At 43.5% G+C, this 18,566-nt stretch overlaps 1 protein-coding gene across 10 annotated transcripts in view; it reads right to left on the reverse strand.

The window, feature by feature from the left end:
• The window catches only part of LOC149779818 (uncharacterized), a 154,279-nt gene that overhangs the window by 69,528 nt on the left and 66,185 nt on the right, over positions 1-18,566 (reverse strand). The gene's annotated exons all lie outside the window — the stretch shown is intronic.

The raw sequence follows: 18,566 nt of genomic DNA on the forward strand, positions 1-18,566 counted from the left end.
AAATCTGGTTAACATACCAATGATCATTTGTTTCTAACTACATTTGGTTCCACTAACTTGGTAAAACAGAATTACAAAAATTTTAACACCTCTACTTGGCATTTATACAGTCCAGATTCTGAGTTCGTCTGAAACTATATCCATTATAACAATCTCATCAAGCAACCACATTTTTTACTCAAAGCATGGAATATAGGATAGTAGTAAAGGGGGCCACTATAGCATCAATGGAAATTAGCATTACAAGACCCCCTGGGCCACTATAGCCTCAATGGAAATTTAACATGGAGAAAAACCCTGGGCCACTATAGCCTCAAGGGAAATTTAACATGGAGAAAAGTCTTGGGCCACTCTAGCCTCAAGGGGATTGAACATGGGGAAAAAAGCATGGGCAACTCTAGCGACAAGGGAAATTGAACATGGGGAATTGTAACAGGGTCCAGACCTGATGGGTCTATGGAAATGGAACAGGGGGAGAGGGACATAACACACACACACACACACACACACACACACACACAACGTACGCGCGAAGACACACACACACACACATATAAAATAATAATTCGGGGTTAGGCAATTGAAAGTCAATCTCTTTTTGAGAAATAGGAGTGGCCCTGAAAAGGGCCTTTGGATTTATGTTAATATGCCCTTAACATAAAGGGCATCTGTGGCATCTTCTTGTCCTCAAGCTGCGTCTTACAGCAGGGCCATACATCAGAGTCCTCTTGAGGCAACCTTGTCTCTCTATGTAGACTCTTCGTATCCACAGACTGCTGGTGGTCCTGTAGACAACGGTCCACTTGGATCGGACATACATGAGCATCTCCGTCCTGAACATCATTGAAGACACGAGGGTAGAAGATGATTCAACGTCAGTCCACATCTTGCGGCTACGAGAATAGGTGAGTGAGTGATTGCATTGAACTGCGCTTATTTATAGGAAGAGGAAGGATTGAAACGGATTGAGTTCGTTGACCAATCCAAACACGCGTGACGAAATTCAGTCAGTCCGCATCCAATCGGAAGAGAGCAGTCTGTGACGTCACGTGGCCTATATACATTCGCTAGCGCCTGTGCGCTGTCAATCTATGCGACAGTGATTCAACATGACGGAAACTCAGAAAACGATCCATGGGGGTGCACCGACGGTGGATACTACCCAAGGGAACCCGGACTTACTTTCAGAAGCCGTAAACTGGGATTTTGTGGATTTTCTGACCTCGCAAGAATTTGTTCCAGAACCTTCGTTACCATCTTTACCGCACGTGGAGAATTTTCGACAGAGACAGAAAGAAGAATTGGAGAAATTTATACAGAGACAAAAGGAAGCAGAACAAGCTTTTCTCTACAGCAACAGCAGCAAGAAGAAGAGGTAAGAAGAAAAAAAAAACAGCAAGAAGAAGAAGAAGCAGCAAAGAAACAAGAGGGTGAAAGTCAAACGGTCACGGTACTGTTGGACATTTTAGCGGAGTTAAGAAGTCTGAAACAAATGTATCAGACTTCTTTATCACGACCGAAGAGAATACGACCTTCCCGAGCTAAACACGCCAACCCTGAGACTAAGCCTACCTTACCACCCTTAGTGATTTCAACCCAATCATCATCATCAAAAGTAGGCCTCGGACGTGGCAAAGGCTTAAGACAGTTAAAGTTGATTACTTAAACTCACCCCTACACCAAGAAAATAACGGCCCTTTTCAGGGCCACCCACTTCTCTCGAAAAGAGATACCATTTCAATTGCCAATAACTCAAAATAACAACCCATTTTACCCCTATAGTACGTGTCTGTGTATGAGTGCGTGAGTGTAGGTTCTTATTTTAAAATCATAACCCAAAGTCACTTACCTTTTATCATTAATGTATTCTGTTATCCATAGTTACAATTCAATTCACAACATAAACACTCTTAAAAAAGTTCATTCACTTCTTTTGTGTCATTATTTACTCTCTCTGTTTTTTAGATTTCTTCACAGGCTTTTCCTCTTCTTCCTCCTCACTTTCTTCCCTTCTTCTTTTCTTCTCCTGTTTCTTTTTCTTCACCTGTCTGCTTTCTTCCTCTTCTTCTTCCTCTTCTTTCTCTGAAGAATCCCTCTCTTCTTCTGACTCCTCTTGTTTCTTTTTGGGGCAATCTAGAGACCAATGTCCTTTTTCTTTACAATAATAACAGGTATCTTGACTTTTGTCTCTTTTAACCCCTGTTTTTCTTTTTTGACGGTCTGGACACTCTGAAGACCAATGCCCTTTCTTTTGACAGATATAGCAAGTATCTTCACTTTTATCTCGAAAGGAAGGAGAGTAGTCCGAAGGCTGGTCTGAAGAGAATTTTCTAATGACCCCTCGCAACGCTCTGATGAAACGTTCCATCTGTCTAGTCTCTTCCATCGTTGTGATCAGGTAGAGAGAGAAATGAATAGTGAAAGGACAAGACACGTACACTTTTATATACGCTGGTCTGCCAGGACTATAAAGTAGCTCCTGGTGTTTAAACTTGAGTCATTTGACTTTTTGCTTTCAAGATGAAACGATCTAATTCATTTGAGTAGAAAGAAGAAGAAGAAAGTAAGAGGCAGAAACGTGATCTATCGCCTCGTACCAGAGCTGAAGTCTTGGCACAAATTCATGCCAGTGATTTTGAAGACGACATGAGTGAACCAGAATCCAAGCCCTCTCAACCAAGTTCACCGCCCTTAGTTAACCCTGACAAATACTATTCCATTCGAGAGACAGAAAAGCGCTCCTCTAGAAAATTTAGAACCACGGCTTACACCTGCACGGTGAAGTTTAAAGATTTCAAGTCCGAAGTACCCTTAGAGAAAGCAGAAGGGTTCATCACCGAGATGTGGGATTCTTTACTCACCGCACTCAAGCGACAATGTCAACCCAAAGAAGACGATCGCTTGACACTATCCATACAACACGATGGTTTCAAGTCCCCTGTTTGGATCGAGTTTAGCAGACCCACAGAACTGACCCCTTCCAAAGTCATGGACAAGATACAACGGGTGCAACAAACCAATGACCGTGTGTGATATCACCGATGGAAAAGCGATACTGAAAATCGCTCACGTCTCTCTTCCTCAAGGGACTGGACGCAAAAAGATGTTATTGGTGAACGATCTTCGCAGCATTAAGCGTAGCCTCGTCCAAATTTACAACCCTCATGACCAGATGTGTTTAGCCCGGGCTATCGTGGTGGGGCGAACCTATGCCAACAAGAACGACACGGCAGAATGGAAAAGAGCCTGGAAAACTATTCGACAATCGGACCGAGCCAAACAACGAAACGAAGCAGGACTCCTGTTACAACAAGCGGGCCTGTCCAAAGACACACCCTGTGGCATTCCTGAAATGCAAACATTGCAAGATGTCCTAGCTCCACGCTACACCTTGAAAGTGCACCCTCAAGAAGTGCGCGGACCTCTGTTGTTTCGAGGCCAAGATTTTAAGGATGGAAAATACATTCACCTTTATCATCACGATGACCATTTCGATACCATTACCAATATCACTGGATTCCTGGGATACAGATATTACAGTGAGAAATGTGACCGTGGTTATAATAATCGAGAGCAACACAAACATTGCTGATGGAAATGCTCAGGATGCTTGGCCTCTCCACCCTGTCTGAGCGAAGGACCAGTGCCTTGTTCAACTTGTCTGCGCACGTTTGTCAGCCCTACCTGTTACCAACAACATTTGAAGACGCAAGGTTCACAGCAGAAATGTGCTTGTCAACTGCTGAGATTGTGCCCTACGTGTGGACAAGGCATACGTACCAATAATGCCAAGGCACACGTATGTTCAGGAAAGAAAAAATTGTCACATTTGTCACCACATCGTGGACTTGGAACATCAATGCTACGTGCAAAAATACCAACCAGAGAAAGAGGATGGTCACAAAAATGAAAAAGGTAATTTCATCTTTTTCGATTTCGAATGCATGCAAGAGACTGGCATTCACATTCCTAATTTCTGTGTGGCTCATCCAGCGTGCGACAAGTGCATTCAAGAACCTATTTTCAGTCATTGCCCTCACTGCAGCAAGATTCCTGGAGGGCGTGAAAAAATCTTTCGGGGACCGAACACGTTAGCCGATTTTGCCCAATGGGTCTTAGACCCCATCGACAAGACGTGGAGCCAAGAGGACATCGAACGTTACGGAGATTGTCATCGTCATGCCACGGTGATGGCTCACAATTTCTCCGGATACGATGGACAGTTTCTTTTGAGGTATTATACGGAACAAGGCACCGAACGACCTAAAGTGACTTTGAACGGAGCCAAAATCATTTCCATGCAAGTGGGACAAGTACAGTTTAAAGATTCCATGAGTTACTTGGCCATGCCTTTGAGTCGAATGCCCAATACGTTTGGAATGACAGAAATGGCTAAAGGGTATTTTCCACACTTTTTCAATACGGAAGCCAATCAACACGCCGTTCTACCCCATTTGCCTGAGGCTAAACATTACGACCCCGACAACATGGGTACCGAACAACGAGAAGCTTTCTACGCTTGGTACCAGGCTCACGCCTCGGACCCATTCGACTTTCAGGAAGAAATGCTAAAGTATTGTCGTTCCGACGTGGACATTTTACGGCGTTGCTGTGGAAAATTTCGAGAACTGTTGATGGAACACGGAGGGGTCGATCCTTTGAAAGAAGCTTGCACCATTGCCAAAGCGTGTACGGAGGAAGGACCAATGCCACCTGTTTGATGTACCAAGCCGACGAAGAGAAAGGAGAAGAAATGAAATACTTGGACGTGTGTTCGCTGTATCCCTACGTGTGCAAATATTGTCGCTTTCCTGCAGGGCACCCACAATTGTTCACGGAACACATCGACCTGAAAAACATTCGACAATACGAAGGCTTGATCAAGTGCAAAGTTTTGCCTCCCACGGACTTGTACCATCCCGTCTTACCTCACCATTGTCAAGGCAAACTGATGTTTCCTTTCTGCCGAACTTGTGCCGAAACGTGCAACCAAGACCAGCCTTGTCAGCACACCCAGGAAGAACGGGCCTTGACGGGAACCTGGGTCAGCGTAGAATTGTTCAAAGCTCTGGACATGGGATACCAACTGTTAGAAGTGTACGAAATTTGTCACTTTCCCAAGACACAACAATACCACAAGGGTGACCCCACGCAGAAAGGGATTTTCGCAGACTACGTGGATGCTTTTTTGAAACTGAGACAAGAAGCCAGTGGCTATCCGTCCTGGTGTTACACTCCCGAAGACCAAAAGACATTCAAAGAGAAATACTATGCACAAGAAGGCATCTCTTTAGACCACATCGAGAAAAACGAAGGCAGGCGATCGTTTGCCAAAGTGATGTTAAATTGTTTGTGGGGCAAAATGGCACAACGTCCGTGTTTACCCAAGACGGAGTATTTGACTGAACCTTCCCGCTACTTTCAGATGATTCACGACAAAACCAAATACATGAAACACGTGGACGTCGTTCGCGAGGATTTGATCTTGGTCAATTACGAAGAAGATCTGGACTTTGTACAAGACGACCCTTTTGGAAATGTTATCATTGCGGCTTACGTGACAGCTCATGCTCGCTTAAAACTGTACGAAGCTTTAGAACTGTTAGGGGAACACGTCCTGTACTTTGACACGGACAGTTGCATTTACATCCATCACCCGAGTCAACAGCACCCTGACATCGAAGGAGACCGTTTAGGAGCCTGGACAGACGAGCATCCCGACGACAAGATTCTAAGTTTCGCCAGTGGTGGTCCTAAAAATTACGGTTACGAATATCGGGACAAACAAGGAGAAGTGTACACGCAGTGCAAAGTGAAAGGATTGACTCTGAATTATCGTACCAGTCGAGTGGTGAACTTTGGGGTATTGAAAGAAGCCTTGCAGTCTGGAGAGGACGAACACTTTAAAGTGACCACCTATCAATCCAACAAGATTGTACGTTTACCAACTCACCACATCGTCAGTCGACCCTTGCAAAAAGTCTATCAAATCGTGTACCAGAAGCGAGTGCGACTTCCCAATCATTTCACCTTACCGTATGGACACGTCGGTATTGGTCTGTATATAAAACGGAACCCTAGGCAAGATCGATAGTTCATTGTGACTACCAGGACCAAGTGAACAAGATGAATACTTTCAGAGAAACGCAAAACAAGTTTAGAAAGGCACAATTCAAGTGTGGGGTTTCTGAAGTGGAATGCGCTTGTGAGCCTTGCAACTTTTCAACCTGTGTTAGTGACAGTACCAGAAGAACCCGTCACCCAGGACAGGACTGTCGTGGACATTCCTGAAAGGTCATTCCGGGAGGACACTTGTGTGACCGTACCTCATGTAGAGACTGTAAGAACATTACACAGTGTCCCTAGGACATCTTGCTTACCCAGAACATGTTGCACAGAGACTTGTTTATATTCCACTTTGATCGTTTTGATGCGTTTTTTATTCCTGTACATCACTATTTGGCTTTTATGTATTTTTGTCTTTCGTGTTGTTCATATTTGAAACATTCAATAAACGTGTCCTGAAAAAAGTATATAAACTCTCGTCTTGTTTTTTTCGGGTCACAAGTGACATTCCTAACACTATGGCTACTTCTACTGTCTCTGCTCCCTCTTCCTCCACTGTCAAAGTCATCGACGAACACTTAGATCGTACCAGTTGGGAGGCTTTGTATCTTCGTCATCCCTTTAACATGCTCATTGCTGGACCTAGCGGTTCAGGCAAAACCGAATTTGTCAAAAGTTTGATCGAACATAAACATCATTTGATCGATCGACCACCTCACCGCATCGTGTGGTGTTACAAAGAGTGGCAATCGGCGTACAGCCTCTTGCGAGAAAGTCAAGGCGATTCCATCGTGTTTGTGGAAGGCATTCCTAAAGAAGACGATGGCATCGTCTCTGACTCCCGTCAAACCCATTTGGTCATTTTTGACGACATGTTAGGAGAAGACGAAGAAGAAATTAAACTGTGGTTCACGCGCAAAGGGCATCACCGTAATGCCAGTGTCGTTTACATCACTCAAAATTTGTTTCAACAAAGTAAAGCCCATCGCACCATCAGTCTCAATGCGCATTACGTGGTCTTGTTTAAAAGCCCTCGAGAGAAACCGCAAGTGCAAGTCTTAGCCAAACAGTTAGGAACGCCTTGGCTGACTCAGGCGTACGACGATGCCACTCACACTCCACACGCCTATTTACTCGTCGATTTGAAACCTACGACCCCCGAGGATTTGCGATTTCGTACCCACTTGTTTCACCATTGGTGCCAAGATGGAGGGCCTGTCCTGTACACGTCTCCGTCCTCGACTTAACTTCATTCCACAAAAAATCTATAAAAACCTCAGACCCTTTTCGTCTGTCTCACACACAGTGTGAACATGACGTCCCTTCAGTCGCATCTTCCCGTCAAATTGATTCGTGCCTTGTACGGCATCAGTCGAGAAAAAAAATCCACAAATACGAGCTCGAGTCTTAGAAGCTAGTCTCAAAGAACTCTTACGATGGTTCACGGTGACGGCACGTCAATTACCCCAAGGGATCATTCAGATTCCTCATCAAACCAAACGCTTTTTCGATCGAAACAAAGTCGCTTTAACCCAACTGGCCGATCCCCGCATTGACACTCAAACCAAAAAACAAATCATTTTGAAACCTGGAGGGAGCGGTACTCTAGGAGGGGTCATCATTCGCTCTCTCTTAAGATGGGATCCTAATGCTCCCAAAATTTTCCCCAAGACAAAAAAAGCAGTCAAACGAAGCTCCAAGAAGAAAAAGAAAAAGACCAGGTCCACAAAAAGACCCGTGTCTGTAAGAACTTCTCCAGTGGCGGGACCCTCCTCTTACCAGACACCACCCTGGAAAAAGAAAAGAAGCTTTCAGAAAAAGAAACAGAGAAAAAGTCCCCAGAAAAAGAAAAGCCCACAGAAGAAAACTAGTCGCAAGAGAGGCACTTCGGCCAGGACGCAACCTTACACTCGCAAACCACGACCTGCCACGGCAGTGACTGCGTCTCCGGTAGCCTCAGGTTCCATCACTTCTCCGTTGATGTCACCAAGAACCGAACAGTACTTGGAGACGTTGATCACACCAAGAACTTCTCCGTTGATGACCCCAAGAACTTCCCCAGTGGCAGGACCCTCCAGTTTCGCAACAGTGGCTGCGGCTCACAAAGTACCTGCTCCCAAAGTCAAAGTTCAAGAAAGATCGGGTATGTTACAAAGTTTACTGGATTTGTCCAAGCAAGAACTGGCTCGATTTAGTCCGTTGCGTACCCCTCCACGACGCGTCATGCCTGTCCTCAAGTTGATACGACGTCAAGACAATCAGTGGCGACGCGTTCCAGTATAAAAAAGGTCTGTGACTAAGTAGGGGTATCAGTGTTTTTGGTGCTGAAGACTCAAAGATGTCACCCTCCAGAAAGCATCCCTCTTCTAAACCCCAAGGAAAGAAAAGGAAAGGACTGCCTCCTCGTTTAGTCAAACATGGGGACATGTTATCTGTCCTATCCAAAGCTTCTCCACCCCTGCGAAAAAAACTCATTCAAACAGCTTCCAAAGAGGTCATCGATACAGTGTGCGAATGTTGTTTGAACGTCTTGAAAGGCACGATCCCTTTGTCCAAACACCAGAAACAATGCTTAGGTAAACATCGTCACGTTCTTCGCCAAATGGTTCAAAAGAAAATTCCCATTCGTCAAAAGAAGAAGATGTTGGTCCAACGTGGAGGCATTTTACCCCTCTTGTTAGGTCCCTTGCTGAAAGGAGTCTTGGGAACCATGTTGGGAGGACTGGTGGGAGCAAGATAAAAAGGCCCTCGGAAGTCCCAAGATCTCAGAATTGACCCCTGACAACCCCATGGAAGGACGAAAACTAGCTTTAGTGCCTTACAAACGATGGATGGAATACCATCGTTGGCAAGAACAACGCACTCCGCATTTACCTCCCAATCCCCATTTGAGCGAGATGTCCCAGTTGCAACACGAATTGCAGTCCTTGATGGATCGCCAAGATTTGTCCGAAACAGAAAAATCGCAAAAGTACGGTCAACTCTTGCAACGACTGCAACTCTTTCACCAGAAAGCTTTAGACGAAACAGCTGTACCCACTCTGAAAGATTTTAAGACCTTGATGAAAAGTCCAGCACCATCACCAGTACCAGTACCACTACCACCACTACCAGTGACCAAGACAGAAAAAGGAGAAGAAGAAGAAGAAGGGTTTCAAACTCCACCAGAAAAAGTACGCAAGTTAACAACACCACCTACCTCCAGAATTGGATGGATTAAAAAGATGATGGCCACCCCTTCTTCATCACAAGAGAGAAAGGAAGTGAAGACAGAAGTGAAGACAGAAGTGAAACAAGAACCGATATCCCCCGCTCAGACATCCTCCTCTTCAACACCTATTGCCGGTCGCACACGCAAAGCATTGCAATCCAAGAAAGTACCCCAAGAGAAAAAGAGCAGCATCCTCCAAGAGTGGGTGTCTTATTAACACACAAACACAAAAAATGGAAAAAGTCTTAGCCAGCATTTACTACGATCCCTCCCATCCTGCAGGTTACGCAGGAGTTCAAAAATTGTATCGTGCTGCCAAAACTCGATTGAAAAGTCTCCGTTTACCTCAAGTGCAACGATGGTTACAAGAACAAGCTACCTACACTTTACACAAACCCATTCGACGCAAGTTTACCACACGTCGCACCCGAGTGGAAGGCATCGATCATCAATGGCAAGCCGATTTAGCCGATGTCTCTCATTTGGCCAGCTACAATCGTGGCTACAAATATTTGTTTTGTGTCATCGACGTCTTTTCCAAATTTGCCTGGGTCGTGCCCTTGACTTCCAAATCGAGCAGCGAGTTAGTGCGAGCCCTGCAACGAGTGTTGAAACAAAGTGGTCGTCACCCTCTTCGATGACAAGCGGACAAAGGTACCGAATTTCTGAACCAAGCTTTCCAAAAAGAATTAAAGAAACGTGACATTCATTTTTTTACCACCGAGAATCCCGAAACCAAAGCCAGCATCGTGGAACGTTTTCAACGCACTTTGAAAGAACGCATGTGGAAATATTTTACGCATCACCACACTCTGAAGTACATCGACATCTTACCGCACCTGGTGCAAGCGTACAACCAATCTTACCATCGAAGCATCGGACGTGCCCCGCAAGAAGTGACTCCCGACAACGAAGTGCTGGTGTTTGAGCGCCTGTTTGGTACGCCCCGACGAGGGCTGTCCCCAAGAAAAGTGGAGAGTTGACCGTAGGAGATTGGGTGCGCATTGGCAAAACCAAACGCACTTTCGACAAAGGTTACTTACCTAACTGGACTACCGAATTGTTTCGTGTCACTGGACGAGTGCATGGTCGTCATCCTGCCGTCTATAAATTGGAAGACATGAACGGAGATATCGCTCAAAGGAACGTTTTATTTGCCCGAGTTACAACGTGTCACCAAAAAAGAAGACGACGTGTACGACATCGAACGCATTCTCGAACGCAGAACCCGTAAAGTAGGCAAACGACGTGTCAAAGAAGTCAAAGTACGTTGGAAAGGATATCCACCCAGTTTCGATTCTTGGATCGACGCTTCGCAAGTCATCGACTATAAAAAGAAGTGACCATCATGCCCTTTCACACAGACGCAGCTACGTCGACCACTCCTGCACCCAGTTCTTCTCTGCAAGATTTACAAAAACAACCCTTGTGGGTGTGGTGCGGAGAACGAGTGCCTAAAACGCAAATCGTCTTTTTCTGCCAAATCTTCGTGGTGTATTGTGTCATCGGGGCAGCCATTGCCAATTTGAGTTTGCAACAAGGAGACAAACAATTGTGGACCATTTTATTGAGCAGTTGCATCGGTTACCTGCTTCCTAATCCCTCCCTGAAATTCACCTCGAACGGGAACCACGGAAACCTTGCGTCCAGTGCCAGTGCCAGCCACTATTCCAACAACAACCCCATTTTGAGCGGAGACACGCCTCTGACGTCCAGCAACCCCTCGGACAGCCACAGAACTCTGGAATTATGAGTCACCAAAACCAATTTTACTTAACCTTACCCAGTGACAGTTCCATGGAGGTGTTTCCCAAGAACACGTTGTGCTGTTACACGGCCAAATTACCTCAGACCATCCCCTTAGATCACGAAGCCCATTGGGAAGTGGCTTTAGTAGAAATCATTCACCCGACCCAAGTCCTCAATGTCCTTCCCAATCAAAATTTTTTTGATGTAGAAGTTCATGACGAACAATTGCAACAGTATTTGGATACCTATGGCAAATATGACAAGAAAACCCCTGGTACAAAAAATCAAAAGTACACCACCTATCATTTGTTCATTCCTCCAGGATATTATTTTAGTGGTCAACATTTGGTGAGCACCATAACCTCCAGATTTAATGTCGTGTTTCTGAAAGCTTTGGAGAGTGTCAAAAAAAGTGTCACCATGGAATACCACAAAGCAGCTCGTCGCTTCTTGATGAAATTTGACGGGAGTAAAATCCTGTCCATTTTATTTTGTCCTGGATTGTTTGACATGTTGGGCGGAGACATGGACATGAGAATGGCCATGCTCAAGAAAAACGAATTACCAATCGTTTACGACAACGAGTCTTTTAGCAAGTTATTTCGTGCCCCGGTAGAACTGAACCAAGGACTGAATTTGATCTTTGTGTACTCCGATGTGGTGGAGTACAACGTGGTGGGACACACCTCCGCACCGTTACTACGTGTCATTCCTTTCAAAGTGGATTCTGCCACGGCCACTGACGAAGAAGTTGGAAACACTTACCACGTCCACCGCGAATTTGTACATCCTCACTATTTGCCTGTCAGCAAGTCTTATTTGGACACGGTCAACATTGCTATAAAAGGAGATTTGGGACAAAATATTCCATTCACCAAAGGAAAAGTCACGGTGAAACTCCATTTTCGAAAACGGTTCTCTCACGACTCGTAAGTCATGTATCCAGTGTACCGAGGGGCTGCTCGACAGCGAGGACACGGTTTAGGAGATATGTTGAAATCAGCCTTTCGTTCGGTGGCCCCGGTGTTGAAACCGATGGTGACACGCGGATTGCACGCCTTGAAAGATGCGGCACTGACGCAAGGCAAAGAATTTCTCCAAAATGTCATCATCGACAAACAAAACCCTAAAGAAGCTTTCTTGAGGGCAGGCAAAAATGTCTTGCTGCAAACGGGCAAAGACCTTTTGGACCGACGAGACACACCTATAAATGCCCTGCACGCTACCGAGTCAGGCATTCAGCAAGGACAAGGCAGAAAGAGACGAAGAAGAAAACACCCTTTCACCAGACTTCAAGCTAGAAAGGCAAAGAAAAGAAGAACCGTTCGAGACTTAGACGTTTTCGATTATTGAGAAACAGACAAAAAAATGATGCACCGAGAGTCTTGCGCTTGTTCCAAGTCGGAACTGGATCTCTTTGCCATGCCTCCTACCATGATGACGATGCAAGAATCCCAATGGGTGGAATTTCATCCCGTCTCCTCTTTGACGGATTCCGCTCCCATCGAGTTTGAAATCAAAGGACAACCCGAAGATTACATCGATCTGAATAGCAGTTACCTGTATTTGAAAGTGAAAGTGATCAAAACGGACAACACCATTCCAGGAAGCGATGCTAGAGTAGCTCCTGTCAACAATTTCATGCATTCCTTGTTCAGCGAAGTGGACTTGTACTTGAATAACAAACTGGTCAGCAGCAGCATGGATACTTACCCATATCGTGCCTACTTGGAAAATCTCTTGACGTACGGAAAAGAAGCCAAGAATACTCATCTGGATGCTTGCGTGGTATGGAAACCTGACACGGCAGGTGTAGGCACGTTTAGCGACACAGTCCTGACAGAAGATGACAATCCTCACAATGTGGGGTTTAACGACCGTCGTAAGAAAATTCTGCAAGGGCGAAGTTTAGAACTGATGGATCGTTTGCATTTGGACATGTGGTTACAAGAAAAGTATTTGCTGAACGGGGTGGATATCCGTCTGAGACTGAATCGTAGCAGTGCCGCTTTCCATTTCATGGCCCATGCCAACGAATACAAAACTATCATTCAAGAAGCCCGACTTTACGTGCGTCGTGTGGAAGTGTTACCTAAAGTGGGAAACGACGTCAGTCAGACGTTGAGCAGAACGACCGCCAAATATCCGATACGACGCGTAGAAGTGAAAACGTTCACCATTCCCGCTGAACAGCGATCTATGATCGAAGATCATCTGTTCCAAGGACAGTTACCCAAGCGTTTGATTGTTGATATCGTCAGGAATTCAGCCTTCAACGGAACCCACGATCAAAATCCTTTTGAGTTTCAACATTACAATGTGTCCAAGATCGAAGTCAGTCGCGACGGCAAGACCTTGTGTACCCGACCCTTTGAGCCCAACTTTGGTGTCGCATAGAATTATTTGAGATCGTACTTGTCCCTGTACGAAGCCACGGGACAGTTAGGAACCAACACCAGTCACGGTATTTCGTACGACGATTATGCAGGAGGCTATGCTTTGTGGGGTTTTGATTTCACTCCAGACCAAGGCAGCGACGAGGGACATTTCCACCCTATAAAATCGGGCCAGATTCGTGTGGAACTTCAGTTTGCAAATCCACCTCCAGATCACACAGTGAACGTCCTCCTGTATGCAGAATTCAACAATACCATAGAAATCAACAGTTTGAGAGAAGTCATTCTAGACTATTAGTAGCCATGGAAGACTGTTATCCCTCTTTGCCTAGTGGAGAAACTTTAGACATGAAATGTGAGGAGACCGTGGAAGGAGAATCCCAAGACAAAGACGAAAAGGACATCATGATGAAGTCGAGATGTCCAAAACAAGAACAGCGATTGGTCTCCTACTGTGCTACATACCTGGCAGACACAGTTGCGATATGGATGAAGCATGATTACTATGAATGTCAAAACATCAGTCAAGAAGAAAAATTCAAAGAATATCTGGACGAAGCTTGGAGTCTGTTTAAAAAAGACGTGTTACGTTGGTGGTATAAAGACTTGCGTGAACATTTCTGTCCTCCATTAACGACTCAAGAAATCCATTACATCAAAGCCCTCTTTGACAAATTCAAAGAGAAAGTCGAGATCGAAATTGATCACTTATTATCAGCAAAAGAACATTTAGTGACTTATTTTGATCATGGTTTTTCTAGAAACGATGAGAAAGTAAATCGTTGATTTTGTGACTAGTATGCTTATTTTGTTGTCTTCAGCTAGGAAACGTAGTGTCCATCCATGACTCAATGACTTGCAACAGTGGAAATCACAATTTCATTCACAACGTTGCCAACCCTGTTTAAAGTAGAGTGTAAATTGAAAAAATGTTTGTAATTTGAAATAAATGTTTGATGTTATATTGTTGGATTATTGTTAAAAAATGTTAGAGTTGTTGGTTAGTGTTAAGTGATTTTGAATAAAAAATGTTGTGTTTTGAAAAAAAAATGCCTTTGTCTTTTGTTTGACTATAAGAATGTTGATTCATGCACTTTGACTTCTCTCTATCTTTCTCGTGACACTCATTAAACGTTGCGGATCGAAAACCGTGGAGGGATGTTTTCCTTCACGTCCGCGCTTTGACTTTAAGAACCGGGGTAGCCTCCAGTCTAACCATCCATTGTTGACTCATCCTCCTACGAAGATGTGCTCCAAACTAGCTAAGCTAAACGAACCCTACGTGAATTTGCATAGGGTCAGACACAGTCTGATACCGAAGCCAGAAGAAATAGAGAATGTGAGAATGTTAAAAGTCACTGAAGACCTGATCGAAGAAGTGAACAGGGAGAAAGAAGAATGGACAGAGAAGTACAGACTTCAGAGACAGCAGCAACAGCAGCAGCAGCAGCAGCAGCAACCTGAACCTGACAAAGGCTTTGTCGATTGTCGTATCGACACCAAAGAGTTCTTCTTCTCTTTCCGAAGAAGCAGACCTATCGCCAGAAAGTCCATCCTGAGAGGACGTAGCATTCTTAGAAACTAAAAGATTGCCATAGCAAACAAAAAACCAGCCCTTTTCAGGGCTACCCAATACTCTAGAAAAGAAATAACAATCCAATTGCCAATATGTGTAGGTAGAGTAGTGTGTATATAAACACTGACTCTTTTATAGTGTGAGTGTTTGTGTTTGTGTATATGATTGTGTGCTTGTAAGTGCTCAAGTACGTTGGTATGGATAGTATATTAAGATCAAGTTTTGTTTTGTTTTTTTTGTTGTTGTTTTTTTGTTGTTTTTTTTTTTTTGCTGCTTGACGTGTGGGGAGAGTAGATTTAGGGTTAGATTGCTTTGAGTATGTGGATAGTATATTGAAGTGATTAATGAACATTTTTAGAATAGTGGTGGGTAGTATAAAAAAGTGAGTGAGTGTTTCTTTTAGGTCCGCGCGTTGTTGGGTTATGATCTAGGTAATATCAATTTTGTGTCTTAGGGGATGTTTTCCTTCACGTCCGCGCTTTTAGTATAACTTAAAAACTAATCGTCAGTTGGGCTACCCATCGTCGACCTGTTAACAGCAAGACAATGAATACAAGGGTTGTGAACCTGCTAGAACTCCAGATGCACCTGGAATATGCCAGGCGTATAGTAAATGAACTGTCCGCGGAGGCTATCGTAGAAGAAGCAAGAATAAAGAAGGAAGAGGAGGAGAGAAGAGAGAGGGAAGAGGAGGAAAAGAAAATAGGAGAGAGGATGACTTACAAGATACCAGAGACAGAGGATTGGGGTGCTGAAGCGAATCATCCCGCCTCTGCACTTTCAAGACAAAAAGTAAAAAGAGACTGGAGTCGAAGATGTGTGTGTGGTGCCAGACCAGGAAGGTGCCAGCATTAGATAGGTGCATCTGAAGTTCTAAAACAAACAGCCCTTTTCAGGGCTACACAATACTCTAAAAAAGAAATAACCATCGATTTGCCAATGTGTGTAGGTAGAGTAGTGTGTATATAAACACTGACCCTTTGTGTGTGTGTGTGTGTGTGTGTGTGTGTGTGTGTTTGTTTGTAAGTGCTCAAGTACGTTTGTGGGGATAGTAAATTTGGGTTTAATTTTATTGCTTTGCGTATGTGTGTGTGTGGATAGTAGATTTGGGGTTAGTTTATTGCTGATTTAACTTATGTGGATAGCATATTATATGAAATGAGAAAAGTAGGGGGATGTTTCCTTCACGGCCGCGCGTTTTAAGTGATCATCTAGGTAATATCAATTTTAAGTCTTAGGGGGATGTTTTCCATCACGTCCGCGCTTTCAGTATAAGAACCCACAGAGTTTGATGTTCGAACCATTCTACGGAATAATAAAAACGAAGATGGTGGTTGCAAGTCAGTTGTTTAACAACTTGGTACATATATACTATTGGATAATGGATGGTATCTATGTAGTGGAGAGACTAGAAAAAGAATGGAAGATAGCAGAGTACCTGTACTACGCTAAATGCCTAAACGTAGCAAAAGAAGTGATAGCAGGAATGATAGAAGAGGAGGAAAAAAGATTGAGAGGTATGATAAATCCCACCTATGTCAGAGTGGGAAGCCTAAAGGAAGAACTTGACAATGCAAGCAAAGTCAGGTGCTTTCTTGAAAATATGTCACATGGGACAGAGTGCTCTTTTGTGGAGAGAGGTCTGGACAGACTGAAGAAAGGAGAGGAGTTGATGAGAAAAGTGATGGAGGTAGAGGTCAAGAAGATTAAAGAGAGATGGAATAAAGAAAGAAAAGATCAGGAAAACAAAAAGAAAGAGGCAGAGTTTGAGCGGCTAAACAACAATTGGATCAAAGTCCAGAAAAAGTTCAGAGCCATGGGTCATCCTGACTGGATAACAGAGAAGAAGAAGAAGAAGAAGAAGAAGAAGAAGAAGAAGAAGAAGAAAGGAATAATGGAAAAAGTGAGATCTTGGTGGAAGAAGTGGAGGAAATAGAAGAAGAAGAAGAAACACAAAGGCCCTTTTCAGGGCCACTCCTATTTCTAGAAAAGAGAATGACTTTCAATTGCCTACCCCCGAATTATTATTTTATATATGTGTGTGTGTGTGTGTGTGTGTGTGTGTGTGTGTGTGTGTGTTATGTCCCTCTCCCCCTGTTCCCTTTCCATAGACCCATCAGGTCTGGACCCTGTTACAATTCCCCATGGTCAACTTCCCTTGTCGCTAGAGTTGCCCATGCTTTTTTCCCCATGTTCAATCCCCTTGAGGCTAGAGTGGCCCAAGACTTTTCTCCATGTTAAATTTCCCTTGAGGCTATAGTGGCCCAGGGTTTTTCTCCATGTTAAATTTCCATTGAAGCTATAGTGGCCCAGGGGGTCTTGTAATGCTAATTTCCATTGATGCTATAGTGACGCCCTTTACTACTATCCTATATTCCATGCTTTGAGTAAAAAATGTGGTTGCTTGATGAGATTGTTATAATGGATATAGTTTCAGACGAACTCAGAATCTGGACTGTATAAATGCCAAGTAGAGGTGTTAAAATTTTGTAATTCTGTTTTACCAAGTTAGTGGAACCAAATGTAGTTAGAAACAAATGATCATTGGTATGTTAACCAGATTTCGTTGGTTTAATTTGGGGAGTCGTTTGTGTAACCACTAACATTCGAGGATTTGACAGGAAATGAAAATGAATATATATGGGTTATGAGACACTGGATGCGTGGTTTTTTCTTACTGCAAGTGAATTGTTAAAAACGGGAAACAGTACAAAAATTCTAAAACTCTACTTGGGATTCATACAGACAAAACTATGACGTCTGATATTGCAGCAAATTCAACTCTGGTCTCAACAGCTCCTATGTCAAATTGCATTCACTGTGCAATAAACAACATCATTATCGCCATACAGTAACAATGTCACCCATATTATGAAATATAGGACGACCAATGCAATACATGGTAATCAAAGGTTAGCTAATGCTACGGTAAGTATATTTATTGCATAACATTTGTCTCCAAAAGAGACCCTGAAAACCCGTCTGACTGGTTTTATAGTGGCTAATTTGCAAAGTTTCTGCCTGTAACATAGATATCGTCTTTTAGTGAGAATCTTAAAAGAAAGTTAGAAATTATTCGAAGCTTTATGTTTACTTCCTACCGTATATATAGAGCATGTATATTTATGCCTGTAACATGGTGCCTCACTTCCCTGTTCTTAATGTATTAATAATGTTATATGTAGTATGAGAGTGGTAAAGGAATACGTTTGTTTCAAAGGGATATGATGGAACGTTTAGAAGAATAGGGATTTACTTTGTGTATAATGGGGTCATAGGGAAGTTATGTTAGGGAGATAGGAAAAAGGTGAGTTAATTATCTGATATAGATAACTGGGTGCTGACAAAAATTTCAATATGTATTGGTCAGTTAATGGGTATATTACACTTATGAACAATTTTAACATTACGTTTATCTCTGAGGTCAGAGAACACCACAATGTTAAATTCCTGTTACAGATCATATTGCCATTCCCATATTAAATTATCGTTAGGGTCCAGAGTGACATTCCTATATTAAATTCCCTATTAGGCCTAGTGTGCGATATCTGAAAGCAATTAGTATCGC

The sequence above is a fragment of the Sinohyriopsis cumingii genome, chromosome 16 (genome assembly GCF_028554795.1).
Source record: "Sinohyriopsis cumingii isolate HCF-2022 chromosome 16, ASM2855479v2, whole genome shotgun sequence".
Classification (NCBI taxonomy): domain Eukaryota; kingdom Metazoa; phylum Mollusca; class Bivalvia; order Unionida; family Unionidae; genus Sinohyriopsis; species Sinohyriopsis cumingii.